At 41.8% G+C, this 20,270-nt stretch overlaps 1 protein-coding gene across 4 annotated transcripts in view; it reads left to right on the forward strand.

Moving 5' to 3' along the window:
* The window catches only part of FYN (FYN proto-oncogene, Src family tyrosine kinase), a 138,552-nt gene that overhangs the window by 47,737 nt on the left and 70,545 nt on the right, over positions 1-20,270 (forward strand). For all 4 annotated transcript variants that reach the window (XM_083858451.1, XM_083858453.1, XM_083858454.1 and 1 more), the window contains exon 2: positions 13,624-13,693. The gene's annotated coding sequence lies outside the window, so the exon portion shown is untranslated. The remainder of the gene's footprint in view (positions 1-13,623; positions 13,694-20,270) is intronic.

Raw genomic sequence — 20,270 nt, forward strand, 5'->3', positions numbered from 1 at the left:
GCTCAGAGCTCTGGGTCAGAGCTCACAGCTCAGAGAGCTGCCTGGCCATGGCACAGGCAGCTCTCTCACTGCCACCATACAGCTGAGGAGGCTGGGGAAGGGTACTGTGACTGCTCTGGGCTCAGGCCATCAGTCCGCTTTTGTGCCACAGTACAGGAGGACCTTATCTCCAGTATAACTGGAGCCAGCAGGGTGTATGTCAGAGAGTAGCTTCCCTTTCCCCATGCCCCCCTTCACCCACACTTCTAGAGTAAAGAGAAGGTTTCTCTGACTAAAAAGCTGCGTTTCACAAGAACAGGAACCAAGAGGCAGTTCATTTCTATGGTGAGTTGCTATAAATAGCTTGCTCTGTTAACATAAATTCTTTCTGTGAATCCTACAAACAGGGTTTTATTCCAAGCCTACAAAATGCTTTGTATACCCTTGTTACTTTCTACGTGCTGGTGCTGCTGCTTTCCCCCACAAAATGAGAAGCAAGCCTGACACTTGCAGGGCAGTGCTGTTCTGTTGATGGAGTAAAGGAGTCCACCTTCCTAAACAGGCCTGTTACAGTGTTAATTTTTTACATCACTGATACCAAAAGGACCACTGGACATTTTTAAGGCAAGTAGGGCAGGACTTGCTGAAGTCCACACACACTGATTTTTAAACCTTCAACTAGCTGCAATGTTTTCTACTGCTCTGCTCTCTCCTAATGCTTGCAGTGAGTCTGGGTCAGAAAGCTGTAGCTACTGCAAGCCTTGAAAGCTTTGCAGGGCTTTTAGGAAGCTTGTAATTGCTCCACTGTGAATCCTAGAGTGAGAAAGAGCTTGCCCAGGAGGAAAATGTCTTCTCTTACTGCTCATGCAGTGAAAACTCTGTGGACATTAATGATCCCAGCTGTATGATATGCATCTGTCACTCTGCAGCTTTTTTTTTTTCTTCCTTTTATGCAGTCCTGGTACTGGAAGCCCTCTCTTTGGGAGAAGATTTTGACTTTCCATTTAAATCCATTCCTGCATTTGAGTATCTGATGCACAGTCCACATCCCTTCCCTCTCTTCACATGAAATGGAAGCCAATGAGCTGTTGAAATTTTCAGAGTTGAAAGATTGACCCAGAGGTGTCTGTCCAGAAAAGGGAAGTGCTTTGGTGTTCAGGCAGTTGATAAAACACACGTTTATGAGGAACCATGCTCTTTCTTACTTTTTGTCCTTTTTTTTAAATGCATCCGTCTGCTTGTGGAGACTGCTATTTTAACTCCCCATATACCTGTATGACAAGGTCAAATACAGATCTCTTTCTCTGATACCCTTTCATGCATTAGGTGCTTCTAAGTACTTGTAGCTCTCTGTCTGTGTGGGTGGATTGGAAGTGCAGTAAGCAGCGGATGGCCACACATATAGCGTGGGGAGAGGAAGCAGACCAAATACACCGGTTGTTACCCAAGGTGAAAGCAGCAGTGTATGGTGAGCAGGGCATCTTGACATCCCAGGTAGCATTTCTGCAGTGCCAATGGCTTTGTGGGACTGTTGTGATCCTAAAATCTGTTGACAATTTGCCATTTGATGTAAAAGTATATGCGAGGGAAAGGAACCTGATGTTTTTATCACATACAGTTTGGATTTAAAATGTGACTGTTGATTAGCTGCTGATGATGGTGTTTACTGTAGAAATCTTCACAACTTGCCCTTGCAGCAGCTCCCAGATTGTGCAAATGGTTTTTCGAGGGGAAATTAATTAGCCAGCTTGCATATTCAAAAGAAAGAGGGAAAAAAAAAAAGTCTTGTTTCTTTGTGGCTCTTTGGCGTGCATCCCTCATTTTTCCATAGGATTGTTATGGATGTGTACTTCCAGGGATTGTACCATCAGCCTGTACCATTCATAGGTTTTGTAGAGTTCATAATCAGATGCGTTCACGGCTGAAAGTGGCACACGTGCTGCTCTGAATGCTCCTTCTCAGATGTCTCCTGCTTCTGGTAACCCACATTCTGCAGCTGGGGGCTGCGCTCCAGGCGCCGCATGAATGGCGCGTCTTGTGTTTCAGCCAGGCGCAGTGAACTCGATTCTAGGTCAAAATCAAATGTGACATTTCCTAAATGCACGAGTCCAAACTAGTTACAGCACTAAAATTTGGAGCCTGTGAGTACTTCTCGTGTGTTGTTTCTCAGTTTTACTCAAGGTAGGAGGGACACTGAATGTGAGTTTATTTATTATTTTTTATTAAACCAGTGTCACCTCATCACATACAGGTGCAGAAGACATACCCTTAGAGTTCCAAAAATCCACTTCTGTTGTTCCAGGGTGAGGGTGTCCTGTTTACAAATACTGGCCTAGATAATACCTGCCAGCACAGTTCCTCAAATCTTCAGCCTGCTTCTCCCTGCTCCACTGTTCTTCCCCGCAGTCCTCACAGGCACAGCGAGAGCAGGCAGTGACCCAGATGCGCTGCTCTGAAAGTGCCATTTGTTTCCAGCACTCAGCATGCTGGCAGATTTGACACATGGCTGCACACACATCCATCACTGGACCAAAATACGCCTCTCCTGTGCTGTAAAGGGTGTTGTATCAGATAAGCCACTGCTGACAGGGCCAGTAGCTGTTCACACATCCTCTGAGGTGTGTGGCAGTGCATGTGCGTGGGACACGTGCCCTCCGAATGTGGAAGGATTTGTTGAGTTGCATGATGCAGTCCTGGTGCTAATTTTCCAGGGAGTTAGCAGGCAAGAATTTTGCTACCACATGCTTTGTAACCAATGCTACCAAAAAATAAGGAGAAAGGCCTTTTTCTAGTTCTGTTTTTTGTCAGGGAGTATAGGGCTGTATTCCTTCTCTTCTCCTATTCTGACCACAGCTTTATGTCTGTTTCCTTTGCATACAGAGCTATTTAGAGCTATTACATGTATATATGCAAATATGTGTTTATACAAATATGTATTTACACGCACACACACACGCATATGCATATAATCACCAGAGTCATAGATACGTACATATGCATAAGGTTGTTAAGATTGGAACATGAAACTAGTTCTCTCTCCCCTCATCCAAGCTGTAACCTCAATCAGTCTTTTTTCACTTCTTTGTGAATACCAAGCCATCAAGTCTCATTCAGCTTGACTAAACAGATATCCATTGATACCTCTCTTCCTCCCTACACCTGCAGCTCTCCCCATTATTTCACACTGCTGTTGCCATGGTCAACATCAGTGTCCCTCAGCCAGGCCAAAACCTGTCCATCTCTCAGTTCCTTCTGTCTTTACTCAGCAGATTCTTCTTGTGTACGGTCTCTTAATAAATGCTCTATGCTATCCACACCACACAGTTGAAATTCACATCTAAGCACTCATTTGTTGTCCCAAATTACTGCAACATCCTTTTCTCTGGCATCTTCAAATTATAATTCCATCTGTTCAGAATGTCTTTACAAAAGGAATGTGTCCCATTTCCTCCTTTGTTAGCAGTGTAACATTCCCTACGCACTCCTCTACTGATTTCATCATTCAGCACAAGGTGCCTATCTTTATCACCAAAGACCCTCCCTTCCTCTCTACTTCCCATCTGTCAGCCAGCTCCAAGAGGGCATCTTTCTCCTCCTGCCTCCTGTGATGCCTGTCTCCTCCAGTGCGCAAGTTGCTTTCTGACATGTCGTTACAGATTTTCTGCTGACCTAACCCACCCAGTTAATATTGGCAGGACTACTTTCTTCTTGTCCTTAAGGTCTCTCCCTTAAAATGTTCTTTTTTTGTCTGGGATGCAGGCAATGCAGAGCAGCTCACCACCCATCTTTGGCTTTCAGAGTGCAGCACTTGCACAAGTAGTAAGCACTCATTGTAATTTTAGACCTTATTGAGATTAAGGCCTTAACCAGCATCTCCTGTCACTGCAGGCTTTTAAAAATAGGCTCAACATGCACGGTAATAGCAGCGTTGTAACCATGGCAATGCAAGGAAGGCAGGGTTTGCAGGCAGGGATCTTACCAGACCAACTGGCGTGTCTGAGGGCTGGACCAGGGCGGCTCAGGGGAGAGGTTTCAGGCTCAGGAAGGGACTGTGAGCCTCAAAGCACATCTCTTTTTCCCCAGCTAGGTCAGGCGGCCTAATAAAAAGAATATCATAGGTATAGTTGTTCCTGCCTTGAGCAGGGAAGCCACCTGGATGGCCACTCGAGGTCCCTTTAAATCCTGTAGCCCTGTTTTAATAGGCAGAGCTGACTTCTCCTTGTCTGTGTGCTGTGTGTTTGAGCATATGCTGATCTTCTGCTGATACCAACAGAAGGTCCCTGAATATCAAGAAACCAGAATATCCTCATTAAGGATCTTCTTGGAGGATAGGAGAGTAATGTATCACTCTTTGAGCGAAGGCTGGCTTTGTGCAGCAATAAAACATGAATATTAAACAGGAAATCAATGACACTTCTGAAACATGTCTGAGACAGAAATCCAGATGCTGTATGGGGATATATAGGCCCTTAAGCCTTATGTCTATGCTACTTCCTATTTTTTTTTTATTTTTTTAAGCTGCATCTGCATAGTTGGCAGTGTAAGAGGGGGGCATAGCAAGAGAAAATCCAGATTTTTTTAGCCTAGTTTCTTGAGGAAGTGGGGGTAAGGATATTAACTCAGTGCGTTTGTACACCAGTCCTCCTCTTTATAGGTTTGCAGGCTGTTTCCAGCCAGGGAGGGGCCTTCAGGGGCAGCATTTGACTTCCCAGCTCTTTCTCCAGTGCTTTAGCTGCTGCAAGGAGATGGGCTGGCTGTGGTGGCAGCAAGAGCAGGGTGCTGCAGACACCCCTGGAGCAGCTGACCAGCGGCTGCAGTGGGGCTTGTGCAGTAAATGTGGCTGGGTTCCAGATATCTGAGGCTATGGGAGAGCCAAGAGCTCTGGGATGCAGTGTGAGAAGGACTCTCATGGTAAAGTTTAGAATCACGACTCCAGATGAGCTGGAAATTCTGTTTCATTAGTTCCACTGATCAGGCGTTTGCTTAATCATGAGAAACAAAAGGCAAAAAGAGAAAGTAGGGAGGTTATACTGAATAGTAATGACATTTTTAATCCTTAGAATATTTCAGCAAAATAAATGCTTTTGTGTGGCTTCTGCATTGCAAAGAGGTTTATATTAATGTAGCACAATCCTGGAATTACATGAACCTTGCATTTTTCTGGTTCACACCGGGACACTTGCTTTCTGAGGGAAAACCTGTTGTCTTTAAGGGCAGTGTGAGATAATAAAGACTTAATCTAGAGCTTGAGGCTGAAGCATTACATCAGTGCAAAATCTTTCATTCATACTTTTAGTATGTTGTCCTGAGAAATTAATTTCCTGTTTGCACTATCAGAGAGTCTTTTTTGGAAGCCACCAGAGAGCAGGGTTGGTTGTTTACAGTGTTTTTTGAAGGTAAATTGTCAAAATACAGTAGTTTTTTGTGGTTGGCCCTTTTATGTATTTATTTATGTTATTTCCTGAATATAGAACCCAGCAACATGAAGTCTCATCATTAAAGTAAGTAAATAAATCAGTGAAGTAGTATGAGGGACTGACCTTTTTTTTTCCTCTTCCCCCCCCCCCCCCCCCCCCCCCCCGCCACTTATTTCCATCCTTGGCCCATTGATGATTTTTCCTATGTTTTGCAATGCTTTTCAGATTTAAAGGTTATATTCTCTTCCGTTTTGTCTTATGTGACAATGAAGGACCTTATTTATTTTCTTTACTTGTCTCACTATTAAAAAAAATAAACCAGAAAGTCAAGTTTTTTGTTCTTCTATTTCCAGTACTCTTGTTTATTTTGAAACTTCCAGAAAGAGATAAGAACAGCTTAAGAAAAATGCTCTCCAGAGTAATCCCTTAAAGAGCAGCAAACAAACACTGCAGATTGGTCCTAAAGGCTGTGCTTCCTTTCTGGGGAGGGAGGGAGGTGGGGAGAGAGGATGTTTTCTTTTTAGTTGTGCTCTAATCATCCGATCTGGGATTTGATAAGCTCCACAAGTCTGAAACTGCTGCCTCCTCCTGTCTTCCCCTTTCCTGCCTCTCAGAAGATTAAAGTGAACATGGCAAAAAGGAAACAGTTTATTTTCAGCTTGTTGTAGTTAATAATTAGTTTACAGTGCAGCATTCTCATTGTTTGTATTCTAATCGTGTTGCTATATTCTTTTCATACAGTGTTTACTTTTCGCATCACGGGCCTTCTTTGATACAGAAATAGGTTTACAAATAGTCCATTCTTGCAAAATTTTCAACATTTCTTTTCAACATTTTTATATTGCACATCAGGAAGTGTGACACATGTAGGTGGAGTAGCTTCTGCAGGCATGCTTTGCCTGCCCCCAGCCAGCAGATTGGGCCATGTTTTCTTTTTACTCTCTGACAATTTGGAATTACAGTGGTTGTGAAACCACAATAGGAAGCAATCAAGACTTTAAAGTATTACCTGTGCAAGATAGAAGTATTATTTGGTTCACTCAAAATTAGCAAAATCCATGTATTGACTGAACTACAAGAAGTCCTTAGTAAATATCCCCTGTTTGTCCTAAGAGATACTTGTGCTGAATTCTTTTAACCTTTAAAACCTTGAAGTAAATTTGCCAGGACTTTGAGACTGTGTATTCGCATGTGTCTATTTTTAATGATTTCTTCTACAATGGCAATGGCTGACATTATGGATACTGTAATATTGCAACAGTAGCATATGTATTCTATATATATTCTCTATGTATGTGTTCATTGTATGTCATGGAAATAATGTCCTTAATTATACCTTGCACACTGATCAAAGCACAAAAATATTTCTTGTATAACAAAGAATCTCTCTTGAGGGGAAGGGGAAATTTGCTTATAATAACAATTGCTTATAAAGCATTTTTGTATACAAAAAAACTACATTTGCATTGCGATTTAATTGTGCTTCTATTGGCCTTTACTGCTTCTCCAGTTTGTAAATACACTGTTTAGCCAGTTTCTCCTAAAGGTCCTTCTGGGTCAATCCTGTCTCTTCAGAAGGGAAAGCATTTTCTTCTTTGAAACAAACTTGAAAATCAATTATTAAAGCAAAAGCTTCTGAAATCTTACATTATGCATGGGTTTTTGTTGTTTTGTGTTTTTTTTGTTGGTTTTTTTTTTTTCCCTTGATGTCTTTTTTAACCTTCATAATGGTGTGAGTACTTATTTCTGGCCATGGAAGTGTTTCACTGATGCCACTGGGATACTGGGCAGGTAAGGATGAGCAGGAGAGGGATGCAGCACTAGCTCTAGCTGCCATGTCCCTGCATCACTGTCTGCCTATGCCTTTCCTCAGCTCCAGAGATGCCCAGCAGCATTTCTAGGAGCCAGCTCAGAGGTATAGAGAGTTCAGTCTATTTTTAGGACTATGGTCTTCATTCATTTATTTTTTATAAAAATTGTCTAGGGCATGGTACTTCTCATTTTTCTGCAAAGAGAAATGCAAATGCTGTTCTGTAATTAATGAAGTAATTTTTCTACTATTTTGAGAACTACAGTGTGCTGCTACATACAATCACATGCCTCTCATATGTAACACCCTCAGTCTGAGTGCCTACTCAGTATTGAGCTGGCTAATAGCTTTCCCTATGGATTGCTCATCCCCCGTGGCTGCCCACGGCCCTCTGACCCAGGGACAGGCAGCTCCAGGGGGAGGCCGAGGTGTACACAGCACATGCCGCCTTTTGCCTTACACAGAACTGCACACTCATCTCTCTGCCCAGCAGTGAGGATGACCAGGGGTGCCACAGGGTTTGGATTCTTCTCAGGACACTTTCAAAAGGCAGGATTTACAAATGGTCCACAAGTGCCTTCCTGTCACCGGTGGCTTCCCTGTGTCATTCTCCACTTGCTCACCGTAACCACCGGCTGTCCCACTGAGGGTTTCCTAAAGCTGTTGGCTTTTCAATCTTTTGATTCTTTACATCTGCCTCTGCTGTGTCCCTGTACACACCCACACCCTCTGCCTCTACTGGTGCTTTCCATGCAGGGGTTGGATGGTGCTGTGTTTCCAGATCCCAGCTTTATGCTCTCAGCTCTGCTGTGTTACAGAGCTAAGCTGATGCTTGGAAAAGGAGTTGTGAATGAAGATTTTGTTTTGTTTATCCAGCTTGGTAGTAGAGAAAGGGGAAAGGTACTGATATCACTGATACTGAGCTGTCAGTATCGAGGGGCTTGAATGCCTGTGAGGGACACAGCCCAGGGTGAAGGAGAGCAAGCAGCCAGCTTTGGCAGGGCTGGGAGCCACAGAACATGGGGACCAGCTGACAGCAGCACTCTGCTAAAGGTGAGTCAACAGAGCCAGTGTGTGAGGAGATTGAAGTGTCACAGAAAAGAGGCAGTTGACCTTTTGCTCTTTAACACATTTAACACAGTTTGTGGGTTTCTTTTTTTTCATAGCTCCATTTTATTAGATCAGAAAAAGTTTGAGCAAAGCCTCTGTGTTTTCCTGGTGTTTTCTTCCCACGTTTCCTGTTTCTTGAAACTTGTTGCCACTGCAATGGTGATTTTGCATTTGAGTTCCTCCTGCTCCAAATGGAAAGGGCAGACGTGTTTTTAGACAGGAATAAGTTTAATGGTGCAAACATTCGTGTTTTGAAACCACTAAACTACTTTTGGACTCCTTTAACAGAGGGACCTCGTTATCCTTATTCACATCCTGCATGCACAGAAGATTTCCAGTAACCGTTTTGGAAATCCAGTGACTTTCACGTGAAAAAATGCAGAGTGCCTGTCCCATAGCCACTGTCCTCTTTCCAAGTTTTGGCACTGTTCCATGGGAGGACAAACCACAAGAATAGTAGTGTCTTAGTATAAGTCTTCTACTGGTGTTGGTGGTTGGTGTTTTCTTATTTTTGCTGTTGTCCAGGATTGTGTCTGGACTTGTTGCAAGAGCATATTTTGTTGGGAGCTCCCTCTTTCTGCACTCAGCTCTCCCTCCTTCTGCACTCAGCTCTCTCCCCCCAAGCCTGTTGATGACTGGGTTTTTTCATGTGCCAGCTATCTGGGACCTCACTTAGAAAAGGGGTAGTTTCAGGCTAACAGGGAGGCTTTTGTCTCTGTGTAAGAACAAGCCTATAAGCTTCCCCTAAACTTTAAATGTTTTATTGTTGGAAAGCTTTCAGATGTTCACAGGATAAGGGCTCTTTATATGTCATCTGGCATTGCACAGTAAAGGATTACTTTATGTAAGTTAAGATGTACAGTTCCTTTATAAACTGGCTGTATAGGTCCAGCATGTAGAAGATTGTTCTTCTCCTTCTGTTTAATGTTGTGTCTAGAAAGGGTTTCTTGATTTTGGTCAGTTGGGGGGGTTTGTTGGTTGGTTGGTTGGTTTTTCATTTTAGTACGGTTACAAATCTTGGGTGGTGGGAATAGGTGGAAAATGGTGCATGCACGCTGTTAAAAACTGGACATGTATGCTTCCATAGATTCATTCAAACAAAAGTGTCAGTAGAGTCCTGGGTGACAGAATCCTTAACCAGTCTGAAAAGGATAACTCAAGATTTTTAGAGCAGAGTCCTAGTAACCTACTACTGAAAAGTATTTTCTGGACCAATTCATGGCCCAAAATCTACATGGTATGATGTAACATAAGCATGACTGACATTGAAACAGATTAAAAAGGCAGGCTGTTACTCTGAAGAGACTAACCAACACTTTCTTTGCAAAGTAGATCCAGCTCATTTACTGGTTAAACATTCTGATCCAGACAGGTTCCTTTGCAAACTGTTCAGCATGAAAAACTTCATCTTCCCAGTTTTTGCCAAGATAGCAGCCCAAGCACCAGGAATGCCTGCTTCTACTTGAGGTTTGAAAAAACAGCAGCAGAAGCATATTGCTAATAGAAAACTGACAGATGTTTATAATTATGTAGATTTTCTTCTGTGTTTGAGTACCATAAACTCAATTGCATCTACTAGCATTTGAAAAGTATGTAAGACCGCTTATGGCTTCAAGCAGCCACTTCCTCCAGCTGGGTGAAACTCATATGAACTGCAACATGTACCAGGCCAGCACCCTCTGTGTGGCTGTTTTTATGCTTTCAGCCATGTTATTAACTGTTTTCAATGGTGGGTAAATTGTCACTGAAAAGTTTTTGTTTCAATAAACAATCAGGAGTTTTGTGGGTTCACATCTATGATTATTCACAATGCACTTGAGCCAAAGATCCTTGAAGTTGTTGAGTGCTGATGGATTTGGGAGTGCAGGCTTGAGAAAAAAGTACTTGCCATGTCTGTTTTCAGTGATTTCTCTTTTGCCAGTAGTAATAAACTTAATTCTGATCCCAGTGAGAACTGACAAAAACATGTCTGGAAGCTGATGAGGAAAAATAGAGGTTGTCTCATGAAGCAGACAATGTCACAAAACCAAACATGCAAGTGATGTCTAGTTATGCTACTTGCCACATTCTGTTTCACAAAATACTTCTTTCTTTACAAAAAGAAAGTAATTTTCCCACAAGGCTACATAAATACACTGCTGATGTATATGTAACACTAGGAGGGGGATATGGGTTTTTGGTAAAAGGTGGCAGTTTGTTGAAGCTTGTGCTGCCTACAGGAAAAGGTTGTTCCTGGCAGATAATAACTCTGATTATCCCCTAGAAGTGTTTTGCTTTTCTTTAATGTTTGAAATCATGTTGCTCTGAGATTCAGTGCAAGTTTTCATGTCTGTTGGTATGCTAAGGATTTTCTGTATCTTACCATGTAGGAGGAGATGCTTGGACAGCTTTCATTTGGATACTGGTTGGACAAACCGTTTGTTTCCTCTTCTATTTGTTATACTGATTGTAAAAGAAGCCTATATTGGTATGCCTTGAGGCCTGTATTAATGTATTTTGCATCTCCTATGCTGTACTCTCCAAGGTGAGCAGAGCTTTTCTGAGAAGTGCTCATCAAAATTTAGAGATATGTATCATGATCCAAAGCCTTCAAGAGAAAGGAATATTTCCCCTACATTCTTGGGTAGAATGAAAATTATTAAGACTAAAATTGAGTCCTGTACAGGCCCCCAGACTGAACATGGAGAAAGAGTAAATAATCTTTGGTTTGCTCTGCAAGCTGTATCCAGCCCTCACCCTCAGTTATGCAGCAAAATCTTTCCCTTCCCTTCTCCCTCCCTGTTCCACCTCCAAGCCTCTCTTCTCTTTTGTAGCATAAGAGATAGAGCACATTTCTCAGCATGATCTAAAATCAAGCAAAAGGCTTCCCCAAGCTTTCTATCTGCCACTCCTACAGTTCTGAAAATCTTTCAAGGCTAGACATGTGGCAAATTGCATGTCTGCCTCAGATTTAAGCAGACCCCCCTTTCCCTAGCCCTCTTGCTAGTTTCTGTCATTCATGGTCTCAGTGAAAGGCTTGGACTAGACTCCCTTGGCATGTATTAAAGCAGCTGCCTGCATTCCCATGCTGTAACATGGGAATGTTACCTGTAACAAGTGGAGCTGTACTCTTGGTCCAACCTTTGCATCTTTTCCCCCCCTTTTTTTACCCCCTTTTACCCTAGAGTCAACACAAGCCTTTCTCTTTTTTTTTTTCTTTTTTTTTTTTTTTTTTTTTCTCTAAATTTCAGTCACTGTGCAAACTTGTCTGAAGAATTTCGAATTTCCTCAGTTTGATTTAATCCTGGTTGCTGCACAGGCTTTTGTGCTGGGGTGAGGGAGGGAGGGGGAGAGGACGGGAGCGCTGCTGGGGCCGCATCCAGAAGCTCCGCACCAGTGCTGGGATGGGGAGAGAGTTCAGCCCCTTTTGGCTGAACGGTGCCAGCCCGTCTTTCAAGTATTCCTGGGACCCACAGCATGGAGTACAGAGTTTCCTTATTTGTCACTCCTCTGAGGAAATTTTTTAATCAGTCTCATGGTGTAGAAGAAAATAATGAGCTAATCCAGAGTTGAGGTGCTGTTGGATTGTTTTGGACCTGGCTCATTTCTTAAGCTTCTAACTTTTCTGCATGCAGATTTTATCCAATTAGTTCGGAGGCAGAAGTAGAGTTTCTTGACTTGATGTTTTCTTTCCAGGCCAAATGCCTGGAAGCTAGGGAGGGAAATAGATGGCACTGGAATAATAACCACCTTCCCTGAGTTTGAGCAAAGCAGTTAAGACTCATCTTTTTTTTTTTTTTTTTTTTTTTTTTTTTCATAAACTCTGCCAAGCTGTACAAAAGGTGATGGGAGAGGAGGGGATGTTAATTCTTTTTCTTTATTCCTTGATATACCCATTCTTTTTCTCAACTGCTAAACAAAGAAAGCAAGCAGAGAAGATGCTTACGTTTGTACTTTTCTGTTCGAAACTATCTGTTTCTAAAATCTCTCACAACAGCCTCCTCTGATTTGTAATGATGCTTTTTTTTCTTCTTTTCTCCCCACCTTGAACCCTCCACACAAATGAAGTCTGAACTTTATAATATCAGATGTCTGCTTGCTAATCAGGACTTAGAGCAATGTGATTCAGTTTCCATGTTTTAGAGGAATATTTATTTGGTTATTCCTTAATAGAAATTTTAATTTCATAACTGCTTTTTATGTAATGATGACCAGTAAAAATAATTCAATTTAAGAAGCCATTCCCCTTTTGTTTCCTGTTTATGCCTACAGCATCTTTCAGGAGAGGTGCTGGCACAAGAGTTGCTGTCTGTGCAGCTGAGGCAGGTTTTCATGATCAGTAGTGCAGGGCTCCAAGTCATCTGTGCATAGCTGTAAAGTTACTCATCCTGCAGTAATTTCACAGATACCTCTCTGGTGGAAAGTTCAGCCATGTACTTGGGGGAGAACGAGACTTAGAAGCAGTTCAAATTTAGTCTGACTTCACTGGTGTGGACACCTGGGCACTGAAAATTGTGTTCTTCTCCATTTGCTGCAGAGTTACCACTCCCAACCCTGAGCACCAGCAGAATCCTCACCTCCTCCATCTTCTATGAGTTTACAAACTAAACGTTTTAACATCATTGTTAGTCTGTGCTCCACGAGTTATTCTTTCAAAGATTTTGCCTCAAGGAGAAATAAGGCTTAGCTGTCATTTGAAATTTACTCAGGGTCGGCAAAATTATGGCATTTGTCACTTTTGCTCTCCATCTTCTTCAAATGGGCCCTAGTGTGTGTCAAGCTGGATATTGTGTTGGCTTCCTTCTTCTCCCTCTTTGTTCTCCTAGAGAATGCCGAGTAATTAATACAGTCTAAAAATGAAGTGTGGCACAACCCCTTTTTTCCCTTTGTGTAGTTTTCAAACAAGGAGGCTGTCACGAAACTACGTGCATCCAATTCCAAAACCAGTTTGCTAAAACAAAATGACTGAGATACTGGCTTGACCGATTTTTTTAGGGTTGGATCTAAAATAATTGGCACGCTTGCTGTGTGCTGCTGCGCGTTTCATGTTGTTGACCTTGTCTCCCTGAAGTCTGAATAGCCATCATGTCAGTGACAGTGACGTGTCTGAGCAGTCTGAGGGAGTCCTGCAATTATTCTAATATTTTGCATAATACCAGTGGAATTCAATAATTAGTTGTGAAGGTTTGGATCCAATTACCTCCTTCCCTAAACCAGGAAAAATGGTGGAAGTTGGTGATAAATGTTAGTAGAGAGAGAAAAAAGTATAACATAATTTTTTGGTGTTCCAGTCACTTATTTTTTTTTCCCTTCTCTCTTGTTTTACAGGGCATGTTTTCGAGCCATTTGTGAGGAAATGTGGTGAATGTAAACTTGCTCTGTTGGGGGGGAAATTGTGGTAAGTTGTGCTGCCTTGATCAATTTTGGCTTTCAATGAGAATTTCGTAAAGATTGTTTTAGCTTTTTTCAGTTTTAATTTTATTTTTCAGCTCTGGAAAATATAAAGATATATTTGATTATATGTGTTCTTTCTCTGGTACGGAGATTCGCAGTATGAGAAGCATTGACAGAGAACAGCATGCTGGGCCTCAGGGCGAGGAATGTGTTTTCATTTGCTCCAGTGGCATCTGCTTATTGTGTTTGTAGCTGTTCCATTCTGCTGAAGAGTGGTTGAGCTAAAACCTAGAGTAGAAGAAATAAAAAGGCCTAGTTTAAAAACGAAGGGTACAAAAAAAGCATACTAGCTGTATAAAAGATGGAGAGCAAAAGTAATGCAGAGGGAGCATGTATTTCCCAGAGTGGTGGGGGTATCCAGTCACTCTACAATCTTTCCATCTCTTCCCAGAATATCTGACTGACACCCTTGCCATATGGAACTAGGGTGGTTTGCTTATGTCTGAGATAAGGAGATAGTTACTGTGTGCTATACCAGTTTTCCTATCCCTCCTTTCCATACCAGACAACAAGCTTCTCTGCTTGTCTGGCTACTGTATGCAACACTTCCAGAGTCATCAGCTTCCAACAGACCTCTCTGGTCCTCAGGGCTCTGGGAATATGGCACATCACGTGTCTGTGCTGCTGAGCTGCACCACTCTGAAGTAGGAGAGAGAGAGAGAGAGAGAGAGAGAGAGAAGAGAGGTAATTAGTGACATGTCCGAACTAGAGGGAAGTAATTCAGAGAAAGCTCTTCCAACCTGTAAAAAGTAAAGGCAGCAGTTCGTGGGCTCATCTTGCTTTTCCCTCTAGAAGATTGTGAGTACACACAGTTCTGAATAGAACCAATCAATCACCCTTGGGAAAAGAAACATGTCAGCAGAAGACTGTGTCCCTGCTTCCCCTTGGCCAAGCAGGGTATTGGGCTGGTGCTTTTTCTCTAGGCAGAATGTGCAGATTGCAGATGAAAACTGACTTATTCTCCACTGGCAGAAGACTTAAGAGTCAGATAGCCTGCAGGGTAGAAAACTGAAAATTAAAGACTGGCTTTGTGAGAACACTTGTTCTTGTCTACCATTTAAAAACCCCCAGATGTTGTTACATCATATAGAAAGATCTGGGCTAGCTAGCAGATGTTTAAATGTAGATCACTTACCCTTCTGCAGAACATTTATTCTTAGAGACAGAAAAAGATAGGAAAGTCAAGCCCAGAATTTCACAAAGAAGCTGGCCAAACACATGAAAAATTCCTGCACAGTTGTACCTGGGTAAATCCTACTGCAGTTTATTCCTTTAAATAATTTTCTCTCTTTAGATCAACTTTCCTGACAATTGTGCATGTTATAAGTTTGTATATATATCCCTATGAGAAATATAAACAACTATTTTTTTAACTAGAATTTGTTTGTAGGGCTACAGATCAGAGCATGAGTTCAATAGTCCATGAGATTTTGTGGTGAATTCCACAAAACTTTGTGACTTTACTACAAAAGAGGGTAGAATCTATATCTGGTTCTCTTTTTAGTGGTAGTACTGATACTTTGGTCCTAAAAGTTGTCCAGTGTCCTCCCTTAGAGATTGGCTGAGCTTTGTGTGGGGATGTGACAAAGTCCACAGGTGAAAGAGGATCACTATTTGGAAATAGCGATGCTATGTACCACCAAGGAAAAAAATGTGTATCAGCCGACCTGGTAGTCAGATAGTTGGGTTTTTATTTCCCTTCAAAGATGTTTCAGCTGAGGCCAATCTAGTCTCCATGGCTGACCTTAGTAAAGAGCATAGTTCAAGTGCAGCAAAGGGATAGTGACAGAAGAGGCATGCTTCTTTAGATATGGAAAAATCCTGGTGGAAAAAACTGCCACAAAACTGCCAAGAAACTTGTACAAGCTGTTGTCTTGTCCAAACTCCCACTTGAAACAGGTCCTATTAGGTCAGGTTGCTCAGGGCCTTGATTTTCAAAATTCCAGCTGGCTGGAAATTTTACAGCCCTTCTGGGCATCTGTTATGTCTGACCATCCTCAGAGTGAAAAAAGTGCTTTCTTTTTGCTTCTTGCTGTTGTTTGCTGTCCATCAGTGCAAACTGCATCTTCTCTGCATGTGACAGGGAAATCTTGAAGAAGACCTCAAAATCAGGAAAGTTGCCTCATGTGGCTCCACAAAAATGTGGTGTCATGCAGATGCAGTAAACTTGCTAGTGGGGGAAAAAAACCAGACCACAATCTGGTTCACAGAGGTTCTAGTTGGGCAGTGTTTCTCAACCTGTAATTGATGTTCAGACTTGAAGAGCAGGGCTGCTTGACTTGGTTGAAATTTGAAATGTGGAAGAGGATTAGCTGACAAAACTGCCAGCTTTCCTCATGTGCTTACAGTGATGTAAGTCATTGAAAAGAGGTCTTCTCACTGCTGGGTTGTAAGCATCCTGGGATTTTTTCAAGTCATTCTGGAGCTGGGTTTGTGCTCCAGGACTTTGCTCTAAAATTTGTTTTAAAATACATAAACAGAGTGCAAATTTTGTTTGTTTTCACAGCTGTTCTTTTCACTCTTCCCACTTCAAACTGTTTGCAACATCTTATTTTGAGGTAGAATAATCAGGGGCCTTGAGTTCTCATATGTAAGGATCTCTGAAATTCCTTTAACCCCACTGTATGTTTGCCTATGGCATTACAAATTTCCAGAGAGTTTAAAAATAATTGCAAAAAATACAAGATAAGGAAACAGTTTTTCCCAGCCTAGGTTGTCCCAGTAGGTTGTCCCTAACCTACTGAATCCAAGAAGTACTGGACATCAAGAGGACGTTTTGAATTTATCTTGACATAGCTCAGAGGCTCAGCAGTTATTTATTCATCTTGTATCAAAGTCCTAGAAAAGGTCATGCAGCCTCTAGATCAAAAATTCATAATGGATTTAAGAGCTGATTAGAGACGTATACTTGAATGCTGGGAGGGGAATCTTGGCTGAATTTAAAACTCCCTCAGCTAAGCTGATGACAGTGTGAGAAGACCCTTCATTTGATGAGATTTCTGTAAAGCAGCCTGGTGGATGTCAGAGCAGATATTCGTGTGGCACTGTAGGTTTGCATTGAACAGAGCATTGGAGGGCAGTCACAAATGGCCACCCTTCCACATCACAAGGAGTCACAAGAGGCCTGACTGATGTAGGACAGAAAACCTTGGGGTGATCTCTCTTGTATTTTTTCCCACAGTCACACTGCTCTTTGCCAGTCCACACTCCCCTTGAAACTCTTGCCTTTCATAACATTTTTTTTTTTTTGTATTTCTAAGCATGACTTATGCTGTACAGTTTGGGGTTCTGTCCCTGTCCCTGCAGCTGGTTACAGCCATCAAGATCAGGGGAGGATAAAGCTGTGAAGTGAATCGAGGGACTGCTGTACCATGAACCTGACCTGCATCTTTCTGTGCCAGGTGTGCAACTGAGTATTTGTCAATTTCCTCTTCACAGAAAAGCTGTGAGTGTTTCAAACACAGGCCTTGATGTTGAATGTGTATCTTAGGGCCTGGGAGGCCATGGTTCTTTTCCCTCTGAATTTAGGTAGGGATACCTTCCCAAGCTGAGGTCTTTTTGATGTTTCAGCTGAAATCTGAGATGCTTTGCTTCTGTTTGCACATCTCTCCATAGACTAGAAGCAACTGCACACCTTAAATGATGTATTCAGTTGTTATATCAGTAGCTCAGATATATCAGGGAAAACTTGGATTTCTGCTAATACACTCATCTGCTATTTTGGGTTTTTTTCCCCTATTAGAACAGTCAGGTTTTTCTTCTCTCTTTATTAAAAAAAAAAAGATAACAGGTAATGGCTCCTTTGATTTTAAGAAATTATATAAAACCAAATTTTCAGCATCTCTACACATAGTAAATTTATTTGCATTTAGAAAGACTGTGATGCCCTCTGTATTCCTGGGTGTCCAATTTGTATGGTACAATTATTTATATCCCTTATGTCTACCAAAAATGCTATTGCATTTCTCTTTGTAATTCTTCACACATGTCAGGTTTCTGACAGAAAGTGTTACAGAGCAACTATGTATTATCTGTGCTCTCACTACAAAAATAACCTACTGGGACTTTTGCTTTATTACCTGTACTCTGCCATACCCACAAGAGGATTTGCCCAAGTCATTAGCTGTTCTCTGTAATTAGAGCTGACCTGGTGTGCTTTGGTCCTATTTCTGGCAGCTTTTAGTTTTCTGAAGTCATTCATTTGGGCACTGATGTGCCTCATAGTGTTCTTCTATTGCATATCTTCATTATCTCTTCCTATGGGCTGAAGATTATCTTTCTCCTTAGGAAGGAAAGTGTGGGAAATGCTTGAACATTTTGATATATATAGGGCTTACCAAGATTTGCTATGCTGTGCTTGTAATTCCTTCAATTTTAGTCTGTTTCTTTTCTTCCAGTCTAATCTGTTCAGATGTGAATGTAGATGCTGCTGGGTGTAGTAAATGTTAAATCTGGTCCATAAGATTTCTAAGGAATGTGGTTTGTCCCTTGCCCAGAACTGCATGTGTCCAGTCCCAACCTGATTGGATTTAGTCTTCTCTCTATGAAGCATTGTTATACTTGTGTTCAGTTTATTAAATCAGATAACCCTACAGAGCAAGGTTACGTTCCACTCTCCTGCAGAAGAGATCTTTGTGTCTGTCTCTGTAATTTTCCTACATTTCACTGGTAATTCATTTAATATAGCTTTTTTTTCCCTTCCTCCCCCCTGCCCTCCCCCCAAAGTTTGAGGTGATCCAATTGTTAGAATTACTCAGCAAAAGAGAGTTGATCTGTGGGCCATCTATGTGGATGTCTCACACTGTAGCCACTGGAGAAGAAATAGGGAAGGACAATTAAAACAGCAGATGGAGCAGAGGACTTCACACAGCTGTATTTCCCAGCTCTCTTGGCTGGCTCAATGGCAAAGATGTTTGCAGTGGGTCATGATGCTACAGCAGCTTGAATATCCATGATAGGGTTTAGCAAGTGCTAAATTGATTGTGGTTTTGGGTTTTTTAAATCTAGATAATAAGGCTTCCAGTTGCTCTGCTAAAAGAAAAACATTACATTTTGAAAATTCAGATCTTGCTTTAGGGAGTGTTAATCAGTGTTGCTCTTTTCTGTGTGTGCATTGGTGCAGTTGATACAAAAGCTCTTGTTCCATCACAGGAGCATGTTTCACACCTCATGTTCCCCTTCCTCCCCTGCAGAGAACTGCATACAAACACATACCTGAGAGAGGGCCCTCCCACCCTTTAGGAGCTCAGAATTAGGTATGGAACAGCCTTGTAGCTGCTCTCATGACTAGCTCTGATCACTTACAGTGTAACTGCAGCTTCAAGCAGGCAGGTGTCACCCAACTGGTCGTGGGATCCTGGAGCATTGTAGGTGGGATCTCCAGGGAATTTAGTTGCTAGGAAGCATCACCTCCTTAGTGAGCTCATGCAAATTAAGATTTATTTTTTAAGAGGTTAGTAATTTAGTCATGTTTGGGGGTTTTCTGCAGAGATCAAAACACAAAGATTTTGCCTTGGCGCTTTGCAAGTTTATGGTCCAAATCACAAAACCTCTTAAGTTGTTCAAAGAGTGACTAGAAGCTTTTCACATGAATAAATCACTCCAGTTTCCCATGCCTTGCTTCAGAATTAACTTGAAAAATTTTGGCTGACGTCATGCCAAAAATCCAAAACAGCAACAAAGCAAGGGGGGAAAAAAGCTTCCCAGCAGACACCCAGCATGGAGAATATTGCCAAACTTGGGTCTGTTTGTGCCAAGTTTATAATCAGGCAGCAACAGGGTCTTAGTAGGTAATGCTCTCAACTCACAGCTAATGAGCCCTGCAGCATAGGGAATGAGGAACACTCTAGAGAGAGCCTAATAATGCTGTGTGCAAGACACCGATCATAGCTGTGAATAAAAGGAAAAGAGAGCATGATCTCTGGGCATCCAATAAGGCCATTTTTGTGGATATTACTCTTACTAGAGGAGTAAGTGTTGTAATGACAAATAGATCTATAGGTAGAATTTAAGGCATGCAGACAGACGTAGATTTTTCTGACCCAAGTGTGCTGTATTTTGCAGTCCAAGCCATGGCACTGCTTTTCTTCTTATAGTTCCTTTTATGAAATACAGGAGGAGGGAGATAGTTAAAGTAATTTTCTCAGCATTAATTCTGCCTCATCAATACTTCATGGATTTAATAGATTTTAGAGTTACAGTCATTTGAGAGATTATTTTATCAGCCAGGCTCAGTGGAAGTTGCTGAAACTAAGTGGAGGAAAGAATGCACATGTGTATGTGATACAGGAGATGCTGTGGTATCAGGATTTAATTATTATGGGATTTGTTTAGGAGATCTTTCTGTGCTATTTGTGAAGCTTTATGTTGGGCACTAAATATATTGTGTGTAGGCAAGTGATCCCTTCAATAAGGGTTGGTATGGATCTCCAGGTGCAAGTGTGTCTGTTTCCACCTCATAGCATAAGCAGACTGCTCTAGTTCTTCATCTCTCATTACATCTCCTTCTCATTTAAATGCTC

The sequence above is a fragment of the Zosterops lateralis genome, assembly GCF_965231275.1.
Source record: "Zosterops lateralis genome assembly, chromosome: 3".
Classification (NCBI taxonomy): Eukaryota; Metazoa; Chordata; class Aves; order Passeriformes; family Zosteropidae; genus Zosterops; species Zosterops lateralis.